Source organism: Anomaloglossus baeobatrachus, chromosome 7, assembly GCF_048569485.1.
Source record: "Anomaloglossus baeobatrachus isolate aAnoBae1 chromosome 7, aAnoBae1.hap1, whole genome shotgun sequence".
Lineage (NCBI taxonomy): Eukaryota > Metazoa > Chordata > Amphibia > Anura > Aromobatidae > Anomaloglossus > Anomaloglossus baeobatrachus.
The window spans coordinates 144,762,363-144,784,477 of record NC_134359.1 but is presented as its reverse complement, the minus strand read 5'-3'; the positions used below and the strand labels follow the sequence as shown (position 1 = coordinate 144,784,477).

Here is a 22,115-nt window from a genome sequence, read left to right as displayed (position 1 = left end):
CGCTGGCTGACTGTGGGTGGCATGTGTCTTCCAGCTGAGATTGCCAGCGTTCGGCTGCGGCCAATGGGAAGACACCACGCCCTTCTTATTTTCCCTCCTGTCACATGATTACTGCCAGATATAGTTCTGATTTTCCTGGCTCCTGTTACGTCCTATTCTGTTGGTGATTCCTGTGTTGACTTCTGCGTGTTTTGACTACTCTTCTGCCCACTGTTTTTGTACCTTGCTGCCCGACCCGGATCTGACCTCTGCTACGTTTGCTGACTACGTCACTGCCTGCCGATTCTGTCCCTGTTCCGCTATTCCTGGTTTGACCCTGCCTGACTACTACTCTCATCGGACTGCAGCCTTCCACAGGTAGTGATCTCCAGTTCCCTGTGTAATTCCAAATCCCTGTATAGGGGTTAAACGGTTTCAGGGTTCTGGGGGTCCAACTTGGTGAGTGGCTTCCCTCTAGCCTCCCCGTTACAGCCCATCTGAGTCTGTGGATCCAGGCAGGCGCTACAGCTGGTCTCTGGTTTTGTGCTGTGCTTATTTTGTATTCCCCTGTAGGTGGTACGCTGACTTATCCTGTGGTACACCCCCTCCGGGTTTTTACCTGGGGGTATTTACTAACTCTATATCTCAGCATGTATGAACCACTAGCAAATATTGTATAGAGTAGTAGTTACCGAAAAACCACTATTAAATCTACTCTTATAAAATCGTTTATTATAATTAATTAAAACAGAACAAATAAATTGTTCTTCTCATAAATATTTCGAAAACATAGAAACATATATCAAGTGCAGGTGTCAGACAAACAGTGCCCTCGCCTGGGGACCGCCCCAGACAGTGTTAATGAACAAGTGAAGTGGGGGCGTTGATTCGTCACTGTCAGAGTGATACTGCTTGATATATGCTGTGACTACCCCTCATAGGTTAGATTTTTTCACTAAGTAGAGCCTGAAATAACGCTGTGGGTGTATGTCAGTCTCACCGACTCTCCCGGGAGAGCTAGGAGATCCACAAGCTAAGTGGCACTCTAAGCTCTAACCTAACCTTCCAGTACTTCCAAACTAGGGAAACCTATGTAATAGAAGAACCCTGGACATCTAACGCCTATTGTCTCTGTTGTCTATGGTTCTGTATATTTGTACTACACTTTTAATCACGATTTTTTGGTGGTGGTAGCCCCCGCTGGAGATGAGCAAGGACGGTGAGACTGACATACACCCACAGCGTTATTTCAGGCTCTACTTAGTGAAAAAATCTAACCTATGAGGGGTAGTCACTAGTGATGAGCGAGTACTAAAAAGCTCGGGTGCTCGAAGCTCGGGCCGAGCCTCCCAAGATACTCGTGTACTCGGGCCGAGCAACGAGCCCAATGTTATCCTATGGGAGACCTGAGTATTTTTGTGAAATGACCCCCCGGCAGCATGGAGAAACCCTAAAAATGGCACAAAAGTCTCAGAAGAGTGCTCAAATGACATGGCAACAGCATGGGGAAGACCCCTTGAAGCATTTATCACTCAAAAGTCACAGCTGTGAACAATTTTGTCCGAGTTTCACGCCATTTTTACGGACTCACCAGAAAACCTTCCAAAATGACCCCAAAATGATTTTTCATGGCAGAAATGTTAAGGGCACATACCCAATAGTGAGATAGAGCTGGTGTATGTTACTTTTTGAGATTAATACATGAAAGATTTTACGTGAAAACATTGTGTGGCACTCCGATGTCCCTGAGAAGAGACGTACATGAAGGCCTCTTGAGTCTAATGTGCCCATTTTGAGGAAGTGAGTCTTTGTAGTATTTTCCTTTGCCAGGGCAGTCCAAAATTGTGAGGTTCACCAATGCCCCTGCATACAGACGTGCATGATGGCCTGTAAAGCTGAAGTGCCCATTGTAAGGAAGTGGGTCTATTTCAGTATAGCCCTTAGGCAGGGCAGCCAAAAATTGGGAGGCTCCACATTGTCCCTGGATAGAGACGTGCATGATGGCCTGTAAAGCTGAAGTGCCCATTGTAAGGAAGTGGGTCTATTTCAGTATAGCCCTTTGCCAGGGCAGCCAAAAATTGGGAGGCTCCACATTGTCCCTGGATAGAGACGTGCATGATGGCCTGTAAACCTGAAGTGCCCATTGTAAGGAAGTGGGTCTATTTCAGTATAGCCCTTAGGCAGGGCAGCCAAAAATTGGGAGGCTCCACATTGTCCCTGGATAGAGACGTGCATGATGGCCTGTAAACCTGAAGTGCCCATTGTAAGGAAGTGGGTCTATTTTAGTATAGCCCTTAGGCAGGGCAGCCAAAAATTGGGAGGCTCCACATTGTCCCTGGATAGAGACGTGCATGATGGCCTGTAAAGCTGAAGTGCCCATTGTAAGGAAGTGGGTCTATTTCAGTATAGCCCTTTGCCAGGGCAGCCAAAAATTGGGAGGCTCCACATTGTCCCTGGATAGAGACGTGCATGATGGCCTGTAAACCTGAAGTGCCCATTGTAAGGAAGTGGGTCTATTTCAGTATAGCCCTTAGGCAGGGCAGCCAAAAATTGGGAGGCTCCACATTGTCCCTGGATAGAGACGTGCATGATGGCCTGTAAACCTGAAGTGCCCATTGTAAGGAAGTGGGTCTATTTTAGTATAGCCCTTAGGCAGGGCAGCCAAAAATTGGGAGGCTCCACATTGTCCCTGGATAGAGACGTGCATGATGGCCTGTAAAGCTGAAGTGCCCATTGTAAGGAAGTGGGTCTATTTCAGTATAGCCCTTTGCCAGGGCAGCCACAAATTGGGAGGCTCCACATTGTCCCTGGATAGAGACGTGCATGATGGCCTGTAAAGCTGAAGTGCCCATTGTAAGGAAGTGGGTCTATTTCAGTATAGCCCTTTGCCAGGGCAGCCACAAATTGGGAGGCTCCACATTGTCCCTGGATAGAGACGTGCATGATGGCCTGTAAACCTGAAGTGCCCATTGTAAGGAAGTGGGTCTATTTCAGTATAGCCCTTAGGCAGGGCAGCCAAAAATTGGGAGGCTCCACATTGTCCCTGGATAGAGACGTGCATGATGGCCTGTAAAGCTGAAGTGCCCATTGTAAGGAAGTGGGTCTATTTCAGTATAGCCCTTTGCCAGGGCAGCCAAAAATTGGGAGGCTCCACATTGTCCCTAGATAGAGACGTGCATGATGGCCTGTAAACCTGAAGTGCCCATTGTAAGGAAGTGGGTCTATTTCAGTATAGCCCTTAGGCAGGGCAGCCAAAAATTGGGAGGCTCCACATTGTCCCTGGATAGAGACGTGCATGATGGCCTGTAAACCTGAAGTGCCCATTGTAAGGAAGTGGGTCTATTTTAGTATAGCCCTTTGCCAGGGCAGCCACAAATTGGGAGGCTCCACATTGTCCCTGGATAGAGACGTGCATGATGGCCTGTAAACCTGAAGTGCCCATTGTAAGGAAGTGGGTCTATTTCAGTATAGCCCTTAGGCAGGGCAGCCAAAAATTGGGAGGCTCCACATTGTCCCTGGATAGAGACGTGCATGATGGCCTGTAAAGCTGAAGTGCCCATTGTAAGGAAGTGGGTCTATTTCAGTATAGCCCTTTGCCAGGGCAGCCAAAAATTGGGAGGCTCCACATTGTCCCTGGATAGAGACGTGCATGATGGCCTGTAAACCTGAAGTGCCCATTGTAAGGAAGTGGGTCTATTTCAGTATAGCCCTTAGGCAGGGCAGCCAAAAATTGGGAGGCTCCACATTGTCCCTGGATAGAGACGTGCATGATGGCCTGTAAACCTGAAGTGCCCATTGTAAGGAAGTGGGTCTATTTTAGTATAGCCCTTAGGCAGGGCAGCCAAAAATTGGGAGGCTCCACATTGTCCCTGGATAGAGACGTGCATGATGGCCTGTAAACCTGAAGTGCCCATTGTAAGGAAGTGGGTCTATTTCAGTATAGCCCTTAGGCAGGGCAGCCAAAAATTGGGAGGCTCCACATTGTCCCTGGATAGAGACGTGCATGATGGCCTGTAAACCTGAAGTGCCCATTGTAAGGAAGTGGGTCTATTTTAGTATAGCCCTTTGCCAGGGCAGCCACAAATTGGGAGGCTCCACATTGTCCCTGGATAGAGACGTGCATGATGGCCTGTAAACCTGAAGTGCCCATTGTAAGGAAGTGGGTCTATTTCAATATAGCCCTTAGGCAGGGCAGCCAAAAATTGGGAGGCTCCACATTGTCCCTGGATAGAGACGTGCATGATGGCCTGTAAAGCTGAAGTGCCCATTGTAAGGAAGTGGGTCTATTTCAGTATAGCCCTTTGCCAGGGCAGCCAAAAATTGGGAGGCTCCACATTGTCCCTGGATAGAGACGTGCATGATGGCCTGTAAACCTGAAGTGCCCATTGTAAGGAAGTGGGTCTATTTCAGTATAGCCCTTAGGCAGGGCAGCCAAAAATTGGGAGGCTCCACATTGTCCCTGGATAGAGACGTGCATGATGGCCTGTAAACCTGAAGTGCCCATTGTAAGGAAGTGGGTCTATTTTAGTATAGCCCTTAGGCAGGGCAGCCAAAAATTGGGAGGCTCCACATTGTTCCTGGATAGAGACGTGCATGAGGGCCTCAAAACATTAAGTGTCCATTTTAAGGAAGTGGGTGTATTATAGTATAGCCCTTAGGCAGGGCAGCCAAAAATTGGGAGGCTCCACGTTGTCCCTGGGTAGAGACGTGCATGAGGGCCTCAAAACATTAAGTGTCCATTTTAAGGAAGTGGGTGTATTATAGTATAGCCCTTAGGCAGGGCAGCCAAAAATTGGGAGGCTCCACGTTGTCCCTGGGTAGAGACGTGCATGAGGGCCTCAAAACATTAAGTGTCCATTTTAAGGAAGTGGGTGTATTATAGTATAGCCCTTAGGCAGGGCAGCCAAAAATTGGGAGGCTCCACGTTGTCCCTGGGTAGAGACGTGCATGAGGGCCTCAAAACATTGTTCCCATTGCAAAGGAGCGGGTCTCCTGTCGTTGTAATGTCCATTCTGCAAAAAATGGGCGAAAAAATTTACCACTGGGGGTATACCTGAAACAAAGGCCTAAGTATTGCAATTTGTAACGGTCATCATCATGGTGGCGCATGAGGAGAAGGAGGAGCAGTCCAGCGATTATCCAAAGTCCAGAAGTGTGTACCCATGGGTGAGTGGAGGTACATGGCAAACTTTAAATTCCGCTCTCATTTGCTGGTGGTGTGGTGAAGTCTGGCCCAATCCAACCCTTGTTCATCTTGATCAGAGTCAGCCTGTCAGCATTTTCAGTTGACAGGCGGGTGCGTTTATCTGTAATGATTCCACCTGCGGCACTAAAAACACGCTCTGACAAAACGCTAGCAGCAGGGCAGGCCAGGACTTCCAAGGCGTAGAGAGCCAATTCATGCCACGTGTCCAGCTTGGATACCCAATAATTGTAAGGCACAGAGGAATGTCGGAGTACAGTTGTTCGATCTGCAAGGTACTCCTTCAGCATCTGGGCAAACTTAGGATTTCTTGTGGCACTACCCCGCACCTCAGGGGCTGTGGTACGTGAGGGCCTGAGAAAACTGTCCCACATCTTAAAGACTGTTCCCCTACCTCTGGCGGATTGGACTTGTGCCTCTCTCGGCTGTACGCCTCGGTTGTCCACTGATTCCTGACCTATGCCGCTAGCGTTTTGTGAGGGGAATGCTTTGCCTACTTCCGTGAGTATGGCCTTCCGGAACTGCTGCATTTTGGTTGACCTCTCCTCCACGGGAATAAGAGACAAAAAGTTCTCCTTGTAGCGTGGGTCTAACAGTGTTACCAACCAGTAATGATTGTCGGCCAAGATGTTCTTAACGCGAGGGTCACGAGACAGGCAGCTTACCATAAAGTCAGCCATGTGCGCCAGACTCTTAACAGCCAGGACTTCAGTAGCCTGACCAACAAGATGACTGAACATGCTGTCCTCCTCCTCCTCCTCCTCATCTACCCTGTCCTCTGGCCAGCCACGCTGAACTGAGGATATGACTGGTGTGCATGTCATATCCTCAATTTGGCCGGAGAGTTGCTCCATGTCTTCATCCTCCTCCTCGTCATAGTCCTCCACTGCACGTTGTGATGAGACGAGGCTGGGCTGTGTGTTATCACCCACACCCACTACTGTTTCTTGCTGCAACTCATCGCACTCCGCCTGCAATGCATCATGTTTGTTTTTCAGCAGAGACCGTTTTAGAAGGCAGAGTAGCGGTATGGTGACGCTAATAATGGCGTCATCACCACTCACCATCTTGGTAGAGTCCTCAAAGTTTTGGAGGATGGTACATAGGTCTGACATCCATCTCCACTCCTCAGGTGTTATGTGTGGAGTTTGACCCATTTCCCGACGGCTTAGGTGATGCAGGTACTCAACAACTGCCCTCTTCTGCTCACATATCCTGACCAACATGTGCAGAGTTGAATTCCAACGCGTGGGGACATCACACACCAGTCTGTGAGCCGGAAGATGCAAACGGCGCTGAAAGCCGGCAAGGCCGGCTGAAGCAGTAGGTGACTTTCGAAAATGTGCAGACAGGCGGCGAACTTTTACCAGCAGATCAGACAGCTCTGGGTATGACTTTATAAACCGCTGAACCACGAGGTTGAGCACATGGGCCACGCATGGAACATGTGTCAGCTGGCCTCGCCTCAAAGCCGCCACCAGGTTCCGGCCATTGTCACACACGACCTTTCCTGGCTTTAGGTTCAGAGGTGTGAGCCAGTGATCTGCCTGCTGTTTCAGAGCTGTCCACAGCTCTTCTGCATTGTGGGGTTTGTCACCTATGCAGATTAGCTTCAGCACAGCCTGTTGCCGCTTCGCCGAGGCAGTGCTGCAGTGCTTCCAGCTTGTGACTGGTGTGGAGGGCACAGTGGATGAGGATGCGCAGGAGGAGGAGGAGGCTGAAGAGCATGACATTCCTGAGCTGTAGAGTGTGGGTGAAACACTGACTGAGGTAGGGCCTGCAAACCTTGGTGTGGGAAGGACGTGTTCCGTCCCTTGCTCAGACTGGGTCCCAGCTTCCACAATATTAACCCAGTGTGCCGTCAACGAGATGTAGCGGCCTTGCCCACAAGCACTTGTCCACGTGTCTGTGGTTAGGTGGACCTTGGGTGAAACAGCGTTGTTCAGGGCACGTGTGATGTTTTGTGACACGTGGTTATGCAACGCGGGGACGGCACACCGGGAGAAATAGTGGCGGCTGGGGACCGAGTAACGTGGGACAGCTGCCGCCATCAGGTCACGGAATGCTTCTGTCTCCACCAGCCTAAAAGGCAACATTTCCAGCGCAAGCAGTCGCGAAATGTTAGCATTTAGAACTGTGGCATGTGGGGTGTTGGCAGTGTATTTGCGCCTGCGTTCAAAGGTTTGCTGAATGGATAACTGAACGCTGCGCTGGGACAAGGACGTGCTTGATGATGGTGTTCTTTCTGCGTAGGCAACTGCAGGTGCAGGAGTGGAGGAGGCTTGTTCGCAGGCAGCATGGACAGAGGATTGGCTCGCATGCACAACCAGCGAAGACGTAGCAGTGACATCAGCAAGCACTGCTCCTCGACTCTGTTGTACTTCCCACAAAGTCGGGTGCTTGGCTGACATGTGCCTGATCATGCTGGTGGTGGTCAGGCTGCTAGTTTTGGTACCCCTGCTGATGCTGGCACGGCAGGTGTTGCAAATGGCCTTTTTTGAATCATCTGGATCCAACTTAAAAAACTGCCAGACTCGGGAAGACCTAACATTTGTACAGGCACCTTGTGTCGTCGTGTTGTTCCGGGGAACGGTTGCCTGACTTCTGCCTGGGGCCACCACCCTGCTTCTTACTGCCTGTTGTGATGCTACGCCTCCCTCCCCCTGTGCACTGCTGTCCTCGCTCTGCATATCCTCCTGCCAGGTTGGGTCAGTTACTGGATCATCCACCACGTCGTCTTCCTCTTCCGCACCCTGCTCCTCCTCCTGACTTCCTGACAATTGTGTCTCATCATCGTCCACCACTTGTTGAGACACGTTGCCAACTTCGTGAGAACGTGGCTGCTCAAATATTTGGCCATCTGTACAGACGATCTCCTCATGACCCACTTCAATATGAGCTGGCGAGAGGCCAGAATGTGTGAATGGAAACGTGAACAGCTCTTCCGAGTGTCCAAGTGTGGGATCATTAATGTCCGAGGAGGACGTGTACTCAGCCTGGTGGTAGGAAGGAGGATCAGGTTCAGAAATGTGCGGTGCAGTATCACGGCTACTGACACTTGACCGTGTGGAAGACAGAGTGTTTGTGGTGGTGCCAATCTGACTGGAAGCATTATCCGCTATCCAACTAACAACCTGTTGACACTGGTCTTGGTTCAAGAGCGGTGTACTGCTGCGGTCCCCAAGAATTTGGGACAGGACGTGCGAGCGACTAGATGTGGCCCTTTGTTGTGGCGAAATTAGAGCTTGCCCACGACCTCGGCCTCTGCCTGCACCACCATCACGTCCACTTCCTTGTTCCTTGCCAATGCCCTTGCGCATTTTGCAATGCTGTGCACTGCTGACGTGTATATTCACTACTTGTGCGTTATATCAAAGTGTGTAGAAATTGCACACAAGTGCACCTGTACGCTGCCACCAACAGGCACACACGTGCGGTTTTAAAAACCAAGCACGGACGCAATAAGAACCTAACAGGTTTTTTTGGGGAGCGACAATTACAGACAAGTCAGACACTATCTGGACTGTTTTACACTGTGTACACCAGCCCCAGATATGATGAAGGCTGGTATACGGTCACCACTACCCTGCCTGCCTGCCTGCCTGTATACTGGTACAATAGTCCTGACAAGGACTCTTTTGGTCACTAGCCTGTATTCAGACCTGGCTATACCCTGCCTGTATATAGCAACAATAGTCCTGAGAAGGACTCTGCTACTGTACTCCGACCTGGCTATACCCTGCCTGCCTGTATACAACTAGAATAGTCCTGAGAAGGACTTTTGGTCACACTGTTTGCAGCCCTGCAACTGAAAAAGCTATAAAGGGACGCAAAGCTTTCCCTGAATCAGCGACACTCTCCCTACACTGACTGTCTGAATAGCTGTGAGCAGAGCACAGCGCGCCGGCCGGTATAAAGGCTCGGTCACGCTGTGCAGGCCGGCCAATCACTGCAATTTTACAACTAACAGGGCTGTGGCATTGCAGTGGTCTGCCAGCCAATCCCTGCATGAGGGCTGGCTCTCAAAAGAGCGCCAACATGCAGAAATGAAGACCACGAGTACAGCACGAGTATCGCGAGATTACTCGGTCCCCGCCGAGCAGCCCGAGTACAGCGATACTCGTGCGAGTACCGAGTAGTGACAAGCATGCTCGCTCATCACTAGTAGTCACAGCATATATCAAGCAGTATCACTCTGACAGTGACGAATCAACGCCCCCACTTCACTTGTTCATTAACACTGTCTGGGGCGGTCCCCAGGCGAGGGCACTGTTTGTCTGACACCTGCACTTGATATATGTTTCTATGTTTTCGAAATATTTATGAGAAGAACAATTTATTTGTTCTGTTTTAATTAATTATAATAAACGATTTTATAAGAGTAGATTTAATAGTGGTTTTTCTATATCTCAGCACCAGAGAGCTATTTGATATTTATTCCTAGTACGTTACTGCATGCAGCCGCATATGGGGAATTATTCACCCTCGTTGTCTTTGAAACCTGTATATCTGTAAATCTGTATATCCATTGTACTATGCATGCCCTGTATTATATATTCTTGTCTGATCAATTAAAAATATACTTTTTATCTGCACATTGGTGCTTATGATTGTTTATTGATTCTGACTATGGGGTATGTGGTTATCTTGGCAAAATGAAAGACTTCATTTCCTTTTGTGTATATATATATATATGTCCCCTGAAGTTGTTGCCTTTCACTACTATTGAAATCCAGTTGTACTGTTCTGTGTTTCTCAATTACATAGCAGTACTGTAGTATTTTAGTTTATAGTACAAGAAATCGGATGATCACAGATTCAAATTCCTATACGTTGACTAATAAATACAGTAGAAAGTAAAAAAAAAAAAAAAAGTTTATGAAAGAATGAGAAAATATGAAAGCTCAAATCATCCTCCCTTCCCCCACCCATTAAAAAATAAATAAATACAAATAAAATAAAAAAAATCACACATATTTGATATCACTACATTCATAAAAGTCTGATCTGTCAAAATACAAAATTAATTAGTCCGATCGGTAAACGGCATAATAAAGGGAAAAAAAACAGAATTACTTTTTTTGGTAGCTGAAACACTGTAATGAAATCCAGTAAGAAACTGTTAAAACGTTATATCTGCCCCCTTATTGTATGTATAAAAACATCAGCTCAGGGTGCAAAAAATAAACCCTTAAACAGCCCCCATCGACCAAAAATTTCAAACATCATGGCTTTTGGAAAATAGCAACACGTGCAAACATTTTTTTTTACTAATTTCCAAATTTATTTTTACAACTTAAATAAAAAAACAAAACTATACATGTTTTGGTATCTAAAAACCCAAAGAAGAAAATAATATGAACATATACCCTGCTGTAACTAAATGAAAGCATAATGCGGTGGGATGGCTTTACACTTTTTGATCAAAATAATGTGTACCAAGTACCCAATGCTAATTTATATGCATTATACTTTCATTTAGTTACAGCAGGGTATATGTTCATATTATTTTCTTCTTTGTTTTTTTATGTCTTATGGCCAGTGTGAACATGAGCTTACATGTTACTTGTACACCAACTAATACTCCGCCTCACTGTTTGTTTGTTTTTTTAAATGTTTTGGTATCTGCATAACCATACTGACCTGGAGAATTAGTGTCAGGTCAGTTTTACTGTATTTACTGTATAGTAAACAAAAAAAAAAAATTTGGAATTGCACTTTTTCGGAATTTCATGGCACTTGGAATTTTTTTTATCACTTTCCAGTACATCACATGATAACATGAATGATGGAATTCAAAAATACAACTTGAAAATAGGGGGGAAGCCAGCACTGCTTATGAGTGGGATGCAATTATGACGAGATAAAAAGTGTAACATTCACAAATTCATTCCTACTGTATCAATTCAAAGAGATTTTTAGCAAATAATTGATCAATGATTTGAGCCCCCCTGCCCCGTCACGGCAAATCTCTATAAGGGGGGTCCCTGCCTGGGGCTGTTCCGCCCTTCATCCATGTCTGCAGGTCTGACACTGTGGGGGCTAGTTCAGACATTGTGCTAGTGGCAGGCACCTGGACTGCCTCTCTACTCGCAGTTGTCAGCCCTTGCAGCATGGGAGCGGTTCTGACACTTCTCAGGTAGGTGGTGTTCCTATATGGTCTTGCACATCACACGAGACCACATGGTACATATGTATATTATATACTGTAGTGTAGGGACCCCCCTTATAGAGATTTGCCGTGACGGGGCAGGGGGGCTCAAATCATTGATCAATTATTTGCTAAGAATCTCATTGAATTGATACAGTAGGAATGAATTTGTGAATGTTACACTTTTTATCTCATCATAATTGCATCCCACTCATAAGCAGTGCTGGCTTCCCCCCCATTTTCAAAAATACAACTTGTCCTGCAAAAATAACCCCCCCAAAAAACGCTCTTTTATAGCTATGTGAACAGAACAATAAAAAAAGCTATGACTCTTGGAAGGAGAACGAAAAATGGAAAGTGACGTCGGAGGGAAGAGGTTATTATATTCAGTGTATCACAAAAGTAAGTACACCCCTCAGATTTTGTAAGTATTTTATTATATCTTTTCCTGGGACAATAGAGAAAATATTAAATTTGATACAATGTAAAGTGGTCAGTGTACTGCTTGTATAACAGTGTAATTTTGGTGAGCCTTCTAAATAACTCAAAACATAGCCATTAATGTAAAAATCGGTGCAACCCTCCTTGGCGACATGTGACTCATTAGTGCTACAAAGTTTCAGGTGTGAATGGGGAGCAGGTATGTTAACTTTAGTGTTAAGGCTGCTTTACACCAGACAATCTATGTGCGATAGATCGTCGGGGTCACGGTTTTTGTGATGCACATCCGGCATCGCTGGCGATGCCGGCCTGTGTGACACCTCCTAGCGACGCAGTATCGCTTACAACAAATCGTGAGTCGTGTACTGCTCACTAGGTTCCATAATATCGTTTAATTTAGTTGTTCATCGTTTCCGGGGTAGCACACGCCGCTCCGTGTGACACCCCGGGAACGATGAACAGCAGCTCACCTGCGTTACGCGGCCGCCGCCGGCTATGTGACGGAAGGAGGTGGGCGGGATGTTTATGTCCCGCTCATCTCCGCCCCTCCGCTTCCATTGGCCGGCGGCCATGTGACGTCGCTGTGACGCCGAACGTCCCTCCCACTCCAGGAAGTGGACGTTCGCCGCCCACAGCGAGGTCGCACGAGAGGTAAGTATGTGTGATTGGGGTTACCGACTTTGTGCGCCACGGGCAGCGATTTGCCCGTGACGCAAAAAGGACGGGGGCGGGTACGATCGATTGTGAAATTGCACAATCGGTCGAACCGTGTAAAGCAGCCTTAAGGCTCTGTGCCCACGTGTGCGTACTGCATGCAGTTAAGCTGCGATCAGCACCGCAGCGTAACTGCATGTGTCCTGCATCCCCTGCACAATCTATGAAGATTGTGTATAATCCATGTCCACGTGGCGTTTTAGAATGCAGCGATTTGCATGCTGCCAAATTGCTGCGTTCTAAAAAGCAACATGTCACTTCTTTCGTGCACTTTGCATGCTGTCTCCATTCTGTCTATAGGGAGAGGCAGCATCCAGAGCGCATGAATTCTGCAGTTACCAAAGTTTCAGAACGGAGCTTTTCAGCTACGCTCTGAAGCGGACATGCAGTGACATTACGCTGCGGTGCAGAGTGCACACATGTGGGCACATAGCCTTATTGCTCACACACTCTTTCATACTAGTCACTGGAAGTTTAAAATGGCACCTCATGGCAAAGGATTCTCTGAGGATCTGAAAAAAAGAATTGTTGCTCTACATAATGATGGTCTACGATATAGGATGATTGCCAACACCCTGAAAATGAGCTGCAGCCCAATGGCCAAGACCATACAGTGGTTTAATAAGACAGGTTCCACTCAGACCAGGCCTTGCCATTTTTGACTAAAGAAGTTGAGTACATGTGCTCAGCATTATATCCAGAGGTTGTCATTTCAAAATAGATCTATGAGTAGAGATGAGCCACCCCCCTAGTGTTCGAGTTCGGTTCGGTTCGTCGAACGACGGGTGTGTTCGTCGAACGTTCGAACACCTTCGAACCCCATTGAAAACAATGGCAGGAAAACACAAACACATACAAATACATAGAAAACACAAAAAAAGATTCAGCTTACCAGCGTAGAAGCCACAGGGCAAATCAGGAGGTGCACGGATTGAGCCAGATGAGCCAGTTCTGGTATGAAGTACGTATACACAGAGTAAACTCCTTCTATGGTGTCCAAAAGTGAAACTACTCAGAAGTCCTTATAGGGCAAGGACATGTGACATACACAGCCAATGACACATGCCCTTGCTTGTGTGCAAAAAAATTCACTTTGCTGTGTGTGTGTGTGTGTGTGTGTGTGTGTGATTGGCTGACAGCCTGCACCGCCCCACTGTACGTGCGGTTAGGAAAAAAAACATGGAGATCACCATTATTTCAGGAACCCCCACCCCCCCGCCGCACATTAAACACTGAATTTGGATATTATTATTAACATTGCGCATATTGCGTAGTGTCCATGGGTATAATTCTGCAGCAATTTGGCAGCACATGTGAATTTATTGTGACTGCAGAATTGATGCAGAATGTATGCACGCTGGATGCTTGCTCTGCCGTTCAGCTCGGCTCCATGCCCGCTGACAGCAGAAGGTACTTTCATGCTTGCGTTGAACGGCATCCTTCACAATGCGTTGTGTGATGCATGTGACGGATGCGTTGTATATAGTGTGATATAAAGGAACGGATTCCTTTGAAATAACGCGTTGCGTTAAGCCAAGAGAGAGAGAGCGAGCCCCCATCTTCACCGCACAACCGGCACTACCGCACTCATCATCACCGCACACACGCAAGCACTACTGCCCCCATCATCACCGCACACACCCCTGCAGTACCACCCCCATCATCATCCCCGCAATACCCCGACACTACCGCCCCCATAATCATCACCGCACACATGCAAGCACTACTGCCCCCATCATCATCACCGCACACACGCAAGCACTACTGCACCCACTATCATCATCACCGCACACATGCAAGTACTACTGCCCCTATCATCATCCCCGCACACACCCCGACACTACCGCACCCATCATCATCCCCGCAGACAGCCCGGCACTACCACACCCATCATCATCCCCGCACACAACCCGGCACTACTGCACCCATCATCATCACCGCACACACGCAAGCACTACTGCCCCATCATTATCCCCGCACACACCCCGTCACTGCCGCCCCATCATAATCACTGCACACACGCAAGCACTACCGCCGTCATCATCATCACCGCACACACGAAACCACTACCGCCCCATCATCATCACCGCGCACACGCAAGCACTACCGCACCCATCATCATCCCCGCACACACCCCAGCACTACCGCACCCATCATCATCACCGCACACCCGTAAGCACTACCACCCCATCATCATCCCCGCACACACCCCGGCACTACCGCCCCCATCATCATCCCTGCACACACCCCGGCACTACCGCCCCCATCATCATCCCCACACACACCCCGACACTACAACTCCCATCATCATCACCGCACACACGCAAGTACTACCGCCCCATCAACATCCCCGCACACACGCAGGCACTACCGCACCCATCATCATCACCGCACTCACGCAAGCACTACTGCCCACATCATCATCCCCGCACACACCCCGATCATCATCCCGACACACACCCCAACACTACCGCCCCCATCATCATCACCACACACACGTCTGCACTACTGCCCCCATCATCATCCCCGCACACACGCAGGCACTACCTGAGTGAAGTCTCCGGTGACTGCGCAGCTCACTTCAGTTGCTAGGCGAACGGTGCCTGTCACGCCAAGATTCATGGCTCAGCACATGAGGATCAGGCGCCGTGCTTCCTTGCTACCGTTCCTGTTGTGCTAGAGCAGTCCAGTGGCGTTAACTGGGCTGCGGCTGCTGCACCACCTGTTCAGTTGTGCCTCCTACGCACATGGACAGAATACCTGTTGCGTCACCTGTCCGAGAGTGCCCTCTACGCACACGGACAGTGTACCTGCTGCGCCACCTGTCCGGTTGTGCCCTCTACGCGCATGGACAGCGCACCCCAGAACCCCTGTGAAGTTAACAGGTTGTTCCTGGATTGGGTGTGTGAACCCTATTATCCTCCTCGGCTTCCCAGTCAAATGCTACTGGTGTGACTACCTGGTCTGACGTGTCCTTTACACACGTGGCCAGTCGAGTGGTGGCCAGAAACGCTAATCGGAGGACCGCTCGGCCTGACGTGTCTTACACACGTGGCCGACAGGGCGCTGTCGCAGCGGTCTTCTCGGTCAACGCTAACTGGTTACCATCCGGCCTGACGTGTTGTTACACACGTGGTCGGAGTAGCGTCCGCTCCACCAAAACGCTAACTGGGTTGTCGTCCGGTTTGACGTGTCCCTACACACGTGACCGGTTCCTTGAGTTATCTCAGAGCCATCCAGCTCTATAGTCTCCGCCTAACCCACAGGGTGCTAGCAGCTCCATTACCATCTGGAGCACGGTGGGCCCCGACTGGCGATTGGGATATATACCCCTGGTCCTAATCTGCCGGTTCTAGAGTCCCGGGACTGTCGCATCTAATGGATGCGGCCATTCTGGGCGGCTTCTGGCTGATATTTTTAGGGTGGTGGGCTCCCCATAACATGGCGCTCCCCATCCTGACAATACCAGCCTCCAGCCGTGTGGCTTTATCTTGGCTGGTATCAAAATTGGGGGGGACTGCAGTTTTTTTTTATTTAAATACTTATTTATTTATTTTACTGCACGATATAGACCCGCCCATCGGCGGCTGTGATTAATTGCAGTGAGACAGCTGTCACTCAGCGTGGGGGCGTGTCTGACTGCAACCAATCATGGGCGCCGGTGGGCAGGGAAAGCAGGGAATACGAGATTGAATAATGAGCGGCAGCCATTTTCAAAAGAGGAAAAGCCGACGGAGCTTTGTGACAGCCGTGCAACTGATCGGTGAGTAGGAAAGAGAGATAAAAAATTATTTAAAAGAACTGAAGTCCTCAGTGGTTGATACCTTTTAATGGCTAACTGAAAAGATGGTAATAATAGCAAGTTTTCGAGACTCTCAGGTCTCTTCTTCAGGCTCAGTACTGAGCCTGAAGAAGAGACCTGAGAGTCTCGAAAGCTTGCTATTATTACCATCTTTTCAGTTAGCCATTAAAAGGTATCAACCACTGAGGACTTCAGTTCTTTTAAATAATTTTTTATCTCTACTGGCTAACACGGTACAAAGATATATTTTACCTGTAGGAAAGAGAGAGGGATTGTGTTGGGGACGCAGGACGCATGCAAATACGCAACGTGCACATATAGCCTTACTGTGAAAAGCCACGCTTTTGGTGATTGAACCATTATCAAACGGTAACTCGAACGGTCGAGCGTTAAGTAACTCGTTCGAGTTTGTCGAACGACTTGAACATTGCCCAAACCAACTCGAATTTGAAATTGGCGAACGGTTTGATTCGAACATCGCTCATCTCTATCTATGAGCACTGTCAGCATTGCTGCAGAGGTTACAAGTGTGGGTCAGCCTGTCAGACCATACAACGCACACAGCATCAAATTAGTCGGCATGGCTGTCTAAAGATGATGCACAAGAAAGCCCGCAAAGAGTTTGCTGAAGACAAGCATACTAAGGACAAAGATTACTAGAAAAGTGTCCTGTAGTCTAAAGAGACCAAGATAAATTTATTTGGTTCAGAGGTTGTCAAGCGTATGTCGCGGCAACCAGGTGAGGGGTACAAGCCTACAGTCAAGCATGGGGGTGGGAGTGGCATGGGTTTAGGCTGCATGAGTCTATCGGTAGAGTTTATTGAGGGATCCATGAATATCAACATGTACTGGGCCATAGGGCACTAGTCTTATATATTGATAATCCCAAACATACCTCCAAGACGACCATTACCTTGCTAAAGAAACTGATGGTAAAGGTGCTGGACTGGCCAAGCATATCTCCAGACCTAAACCCTATTGAGCATCTGTGGGGCATCTTTAAATGGTATGTGGAGGAGCACAAGTCTCTAACATCCCCCAGCTCTATGATGCCATCATGGAGGAGGGGAAGAGGATTCCAGTGGCAACCTGTGAAGCTCTAGTGAACCCCATGCCCAATAGAGTTAAGGCAGTACTTGAAAATAATGGAGGGTACACAAAATATTGACACTTTCAGCACAATTTGTCAATTTTTAATTAGGTTGTGTTGTGTTAGCTGTGTGTTGAGTTATTTAGAGGGCACACCAAACTTGCAGTGTTCTACAAGCTGGACACTGACTATTTTACACTGTAGCAAATTGTCATACCTTTAGTTTTGTCTCATGAAAAGATATAATAAAATATTTACAAAATGTGAGAGGTGTTCTCACTTTGTTTATATACTTTTTAAAAAGAATCTGTCACCAGGTTTTTACTACTTCATCTGAGAGTAGCATAATATAGGTAAAGACACTCTGAAAATAACTATGTTTATCTGTTTTTATTATTATTGTTATTATTATTATTAATAATAATATATTAGATTACTGTGTGCAGCCATTCTGACTTTAGCTCAGAATTGAGTGTAGCAGAGCTGGTAGCTGTCCCCACCCACATCAGGCTCTCAGTAGAAATAGTGCATTGACTGTGAGGTGTCAGTCACACAGGGGGTGTGCCCATGCAGACTAGTCACACAAAACCCTTCAGCATGAGTAAACATTAGCTTTCCCAGAGATGTTTTTACTTTTTTAACCCTCACATTAAGCTGTCCTCAACTTCATTGCAAAATATTGGTGACAGATTCCCTTTAACCCCTTCACGACCGCGGGCAGTAAAATTACGTCCTATTTTAACGTGACTTAACGACCAGGGACGTAATTTTACTGCCTAAACTTCATTTGATTGCCGTGGCCATAGCAACGGCTTTCAAATGATGTCCCCTGCTGTTTCTTACAGTAGGGGACCTTTGCTTGACCCCAGGGGGGGCGGCATCGCCACCCCCTATCGACGATCGATGTGATTGGCTGTTCAAATCTGAACCGCCAATCACATCGATTGCACTAATTTCGGCAAAAATAATGCCCGAATTAGTGCGATCCTGTGAGATCCAGCTATGAGATGCCGCAGCTGCTGCAGCATATCATAGGTGGACCTCAAACATGTCTCCCCCAGCCCCTGCAGCACTGATTGGAGCGATCGTGCTATGACGCGCAATCGCTCCAATCAGTGTGCAGTGGGGCGGTGTGATTTGCCGGTGGCCGCCCTCCCCAGGCCTGTGCTGGCCTGCGAGCCCTCCCCCAACATGTCTGCAGCGTGCAGTGGCTGGTACTTGTGGTACCACGCCACCGCCGCTGCTGCCGCCGCCGCCGCCCTAGCTGTCACCGCTGCTGCACGTGAGTACTGTGCTCACTTTGCAGCCAGCCCGTGCGCGCTCCCGTGGTGCCCCTGCGCGCTCCCGTGGTGCCCCTGCGCGCTGCCATGGTAGCCCCTGCCGTGCCCCCCCCCGCGATCTGCTCCCCCCAACCCCCCCCCCCCCCGACATCCCGATCTGCTCCCCCCGCGATCTGACTGCCTCCCCCATTATCTCTGTTCTGCAGCTCCCTCTCCGGTCTCCCCCTCTGCTCTACCCCCTCCCCCTCTGCTTCCCCCCCCCTCTCTGCTCTCACCCCCCCCCTCTCCCCCTCTGCTCTCCCCCGACGTCCTCTTACCTGTCTTCACCGGCCTGATCACATCTGCGTCCATCGCTGGGTCCTTCCTGGGCATTCTGCTGATCTGCCTGCTGCTCCTGTAAAGCTGTCCATCTCTCTGCCATCTATTCCTCTGCAGCTCTTCTGGTCAGTGATCCTCCTGCTAGTCCTCTGGGTACTGTGAGTATAACTTTTTTTTTTTTCCGTATCCCCTGTCCATTTTTACACCTCATCTGTCCGTGCGTCCCGCCAAGCGCTGATCAGGGATGCAGATAACGGATCGGCATCCCTGCTCAATTTTTGGCGTGACTTTTTTTTTTCCGTATCCCCGACGCTTTTTGTATCGCATCCGTCCGTGCGTCCCGCCAAGCGCTGATCAGGGATGCAGATAACGGATCGGCATCCCTGCTCAATTTTTGGCGTGACTTTTTTTTCCGTATCCCCGACGCTTTTTGTATCGCATCCGTCTGTGCGTCCCGCCAAGCGCTGATCAGGGATGCAGATAACGGATCGGCATCCCTGCTCAATTTTTGGCGTGACTTTTTTTTTTCCGTATCCCCAACGCTTTTTGTATCACATCCATCCGTGCGTCCCGCCAAGCGCTGATCAGGGATGCACATAACGGATCGGCATCCATGGTCAATTTTTGGCGTGACTTTTTTCCATATTTGCGACGCTTTTTGTATCGCATCCGTCCGTGCGTCCCACCAAGCGCTGATCAGGGATGCACATAACGTATCTGCATCCATGGTCAATTTTTGGCGTGACTTTTTTTTTTTTACGTATCCCCGACGCTTTTTTTTATCGCATCCGACCGTGCGTCCTGCAGCGGCCGATCAGTGCACTGCGTCTGTGCGTTTGAAAAGTCAAATGGCGCTCCTTCTCTTCTGAGCCCCGCCATGCGCTCAAACAATTTATTTCCACCACATATGAGGTATCTGCGTACTCAGGAGAAAATGCACAATACATTTTATGGTGCATTTTTTCCTGTTACCCTTGTGAAAAAAAAGCTACCTAGTTGAAGCAACTGTTTTGTGGTAAAAAAAAATTTTTTTCTTTTCACGGCTCAACGCTATAAACTTCTGTGAAGCCCCCAGGTGTTCAAAGTGCACATCAAACATCTAGAAAAATTATTTGAGGGCTCTAGTTTCCAAAATGGTGTCACTTGTGGGGGAGCTCCACTGTTTAGGCACCATAGGGGGTCTCCAAACGTGACATGGCGTCCGCTAATGATTCCAACCAATTTTGCTGTCAAATGGCGCTCCTTCTCTTCTGAGCCCCGCCATGCGCCCAAACAATTACTTTCCACCACATATGAGGTATCTGCGTACTCAGGAGAAAATGCACAATACATTTTATGGTGCATTTTTTCCTGATAGCCTTGTGAAAAAAAAAGCTACCTAGTTGAAGCAACCGTTTTGTGGTAAAAAAAATTTTTTTTCTTTTCACGGCTCAACGCTATAAACTTCTGTGAAGCCCCCAGGTGTTCAAAGTGCTCACCAAACATCTAGAAAAATTATTTGAGGGCTCTAGTTTCCAAAATGGGGTGACTTGTGGGGGAGCTCCATTGTTTAGGCACCTCAGGGGGTCTTCATACCCCACATGGCGTCCGCTAATGAGTGCAGCTAATTTTGCATTCAAAAATTCAAATGGCGCTCCTTGCCTTCCGAGCACTGCCGTGTGTCCAAAGATTTGATTTCCACCACATATGAGGTATCTGCGTACTCAGGAGAAAATGCACAATACATTTTATGGTGCATTTTTTCCTGTTACCCTTGTGAAAAAAAAGCTACCTAGTTGAAGCAACCGTTTTGTGGTAAAAATGTTTTTTTTTCTTTTCACGGCTCAACGCTATAAACTTATGTGAAGCCCCCAGGGGTTCAAAGTGCTCACCAAACATCTAGAAAAATTATTTGAGGGCTCTAGTTTCCAAAATGGGGTCACTTGTGGGGGAGCTCCATTGGTTAGGCACCTCAGGGGGTCTTCAAACCCGACATGGCGTCCGCTAATGAGTGCAGCTAATTTTGCGTTCAAAAATTCAAATGGCGCTCCTTCCCTTCCGAGCTCTGCCATGCGCCCAAACAATTGATTTTTACCACATATGGGGTATCAGCGTACTCAGGAGAACATGCACAATAAATTGTATTGTGTACTTTCTCTTTTCTCCCTTGTAAAAATGAAAATTTTATGGCTAAAGTAACATTTTTGTGTTAAAAAGTAAAATTTTCATTTTTTCCTTCCACATTGCTTTGGTTCCTGTGAAGCACCTAAAGGGTTAATAAACTTATTGGATGTGGTTTTGAGCAGTGTGAGGGGTGTAGTTTTTAGAATGGGGTCACTTTTGGGTATTTTCTGTCACCTAGGCCTCTCAAAGTCACCTCAAATGTAATGTGGTCCCTAAAAAAAATTATTTTGTAAATTTTGTTGGAAAAATGAGAATTTGCTGATGACCTTTGACCCCTTCTAACTTCCTAACGGAAAAAAAATTTGTTTCGAAAATTGCGCTGATGTAAAGTACACAAGTGGGAAATGTTATTTAGTAACTATTTTGTGTGACATATCTCTCAGATTTATGGGCATAAATTTTCAAAGTTTGAAAATTGCGAAATTTTCAAAATTTTCGCCAAATTTCCTAAATTTTCACAAATAAACGCAAAAAATATCGGCCTAAATTTACCACTGACATGAAGCACAATATGTCACGAAAAAACAATCTCAGAATCGCCAGGATCCGTTGAAGCGTTCCAGAGTTATAACCTGTCAAAGTGACACTGGTCAGAATTGCAAAAAATGGCCCGGTCATTAGGGTGTTTTAGTGGCCGGGGGTGAAGGGGTTAAGTCAAGTTTAGTGTGTCAAATACATGCAAATTGTTGCACAGCTTCTAGCTTCCCAGTTGCAGAACAAAGTTCACAGAGAAGTGAGTAAGGAAACTTTACACAACATCGCCATTTACTGTTAGATCAGCATAAAGTCCTCCTTCACACATACAAAGAAGTCCTCATCTGTTGCATACACCTACACAAAGTAGCTGATGTTTATGTATCAAAATAAGAGTTCATGTCATAGTGTTGAAATGTTTTGATATTTAGGGCTAAATTGTGCTGTTAATATACACTGTAGATTGCTAAAATGTAACATATTTTTTTTTATTTTGGCAG

General features: G+C 47.7%; 1 protein-coding gene across 3 annotated transcripts in view; it reads left to right on the top strand.

The window, feature by feature from the left end:
* The window catches only part of LOC142245214 (glutaminase kidney isoform, mitochondrial-like), a 1,837,395-nt gene that overhangs the window by 760,208 nt on the left and 1,055,072 nt on the right, over nucleotides 1-22,115 (top strand). The gene's annotated exons all lie outside the window — the stretch shown is intronic.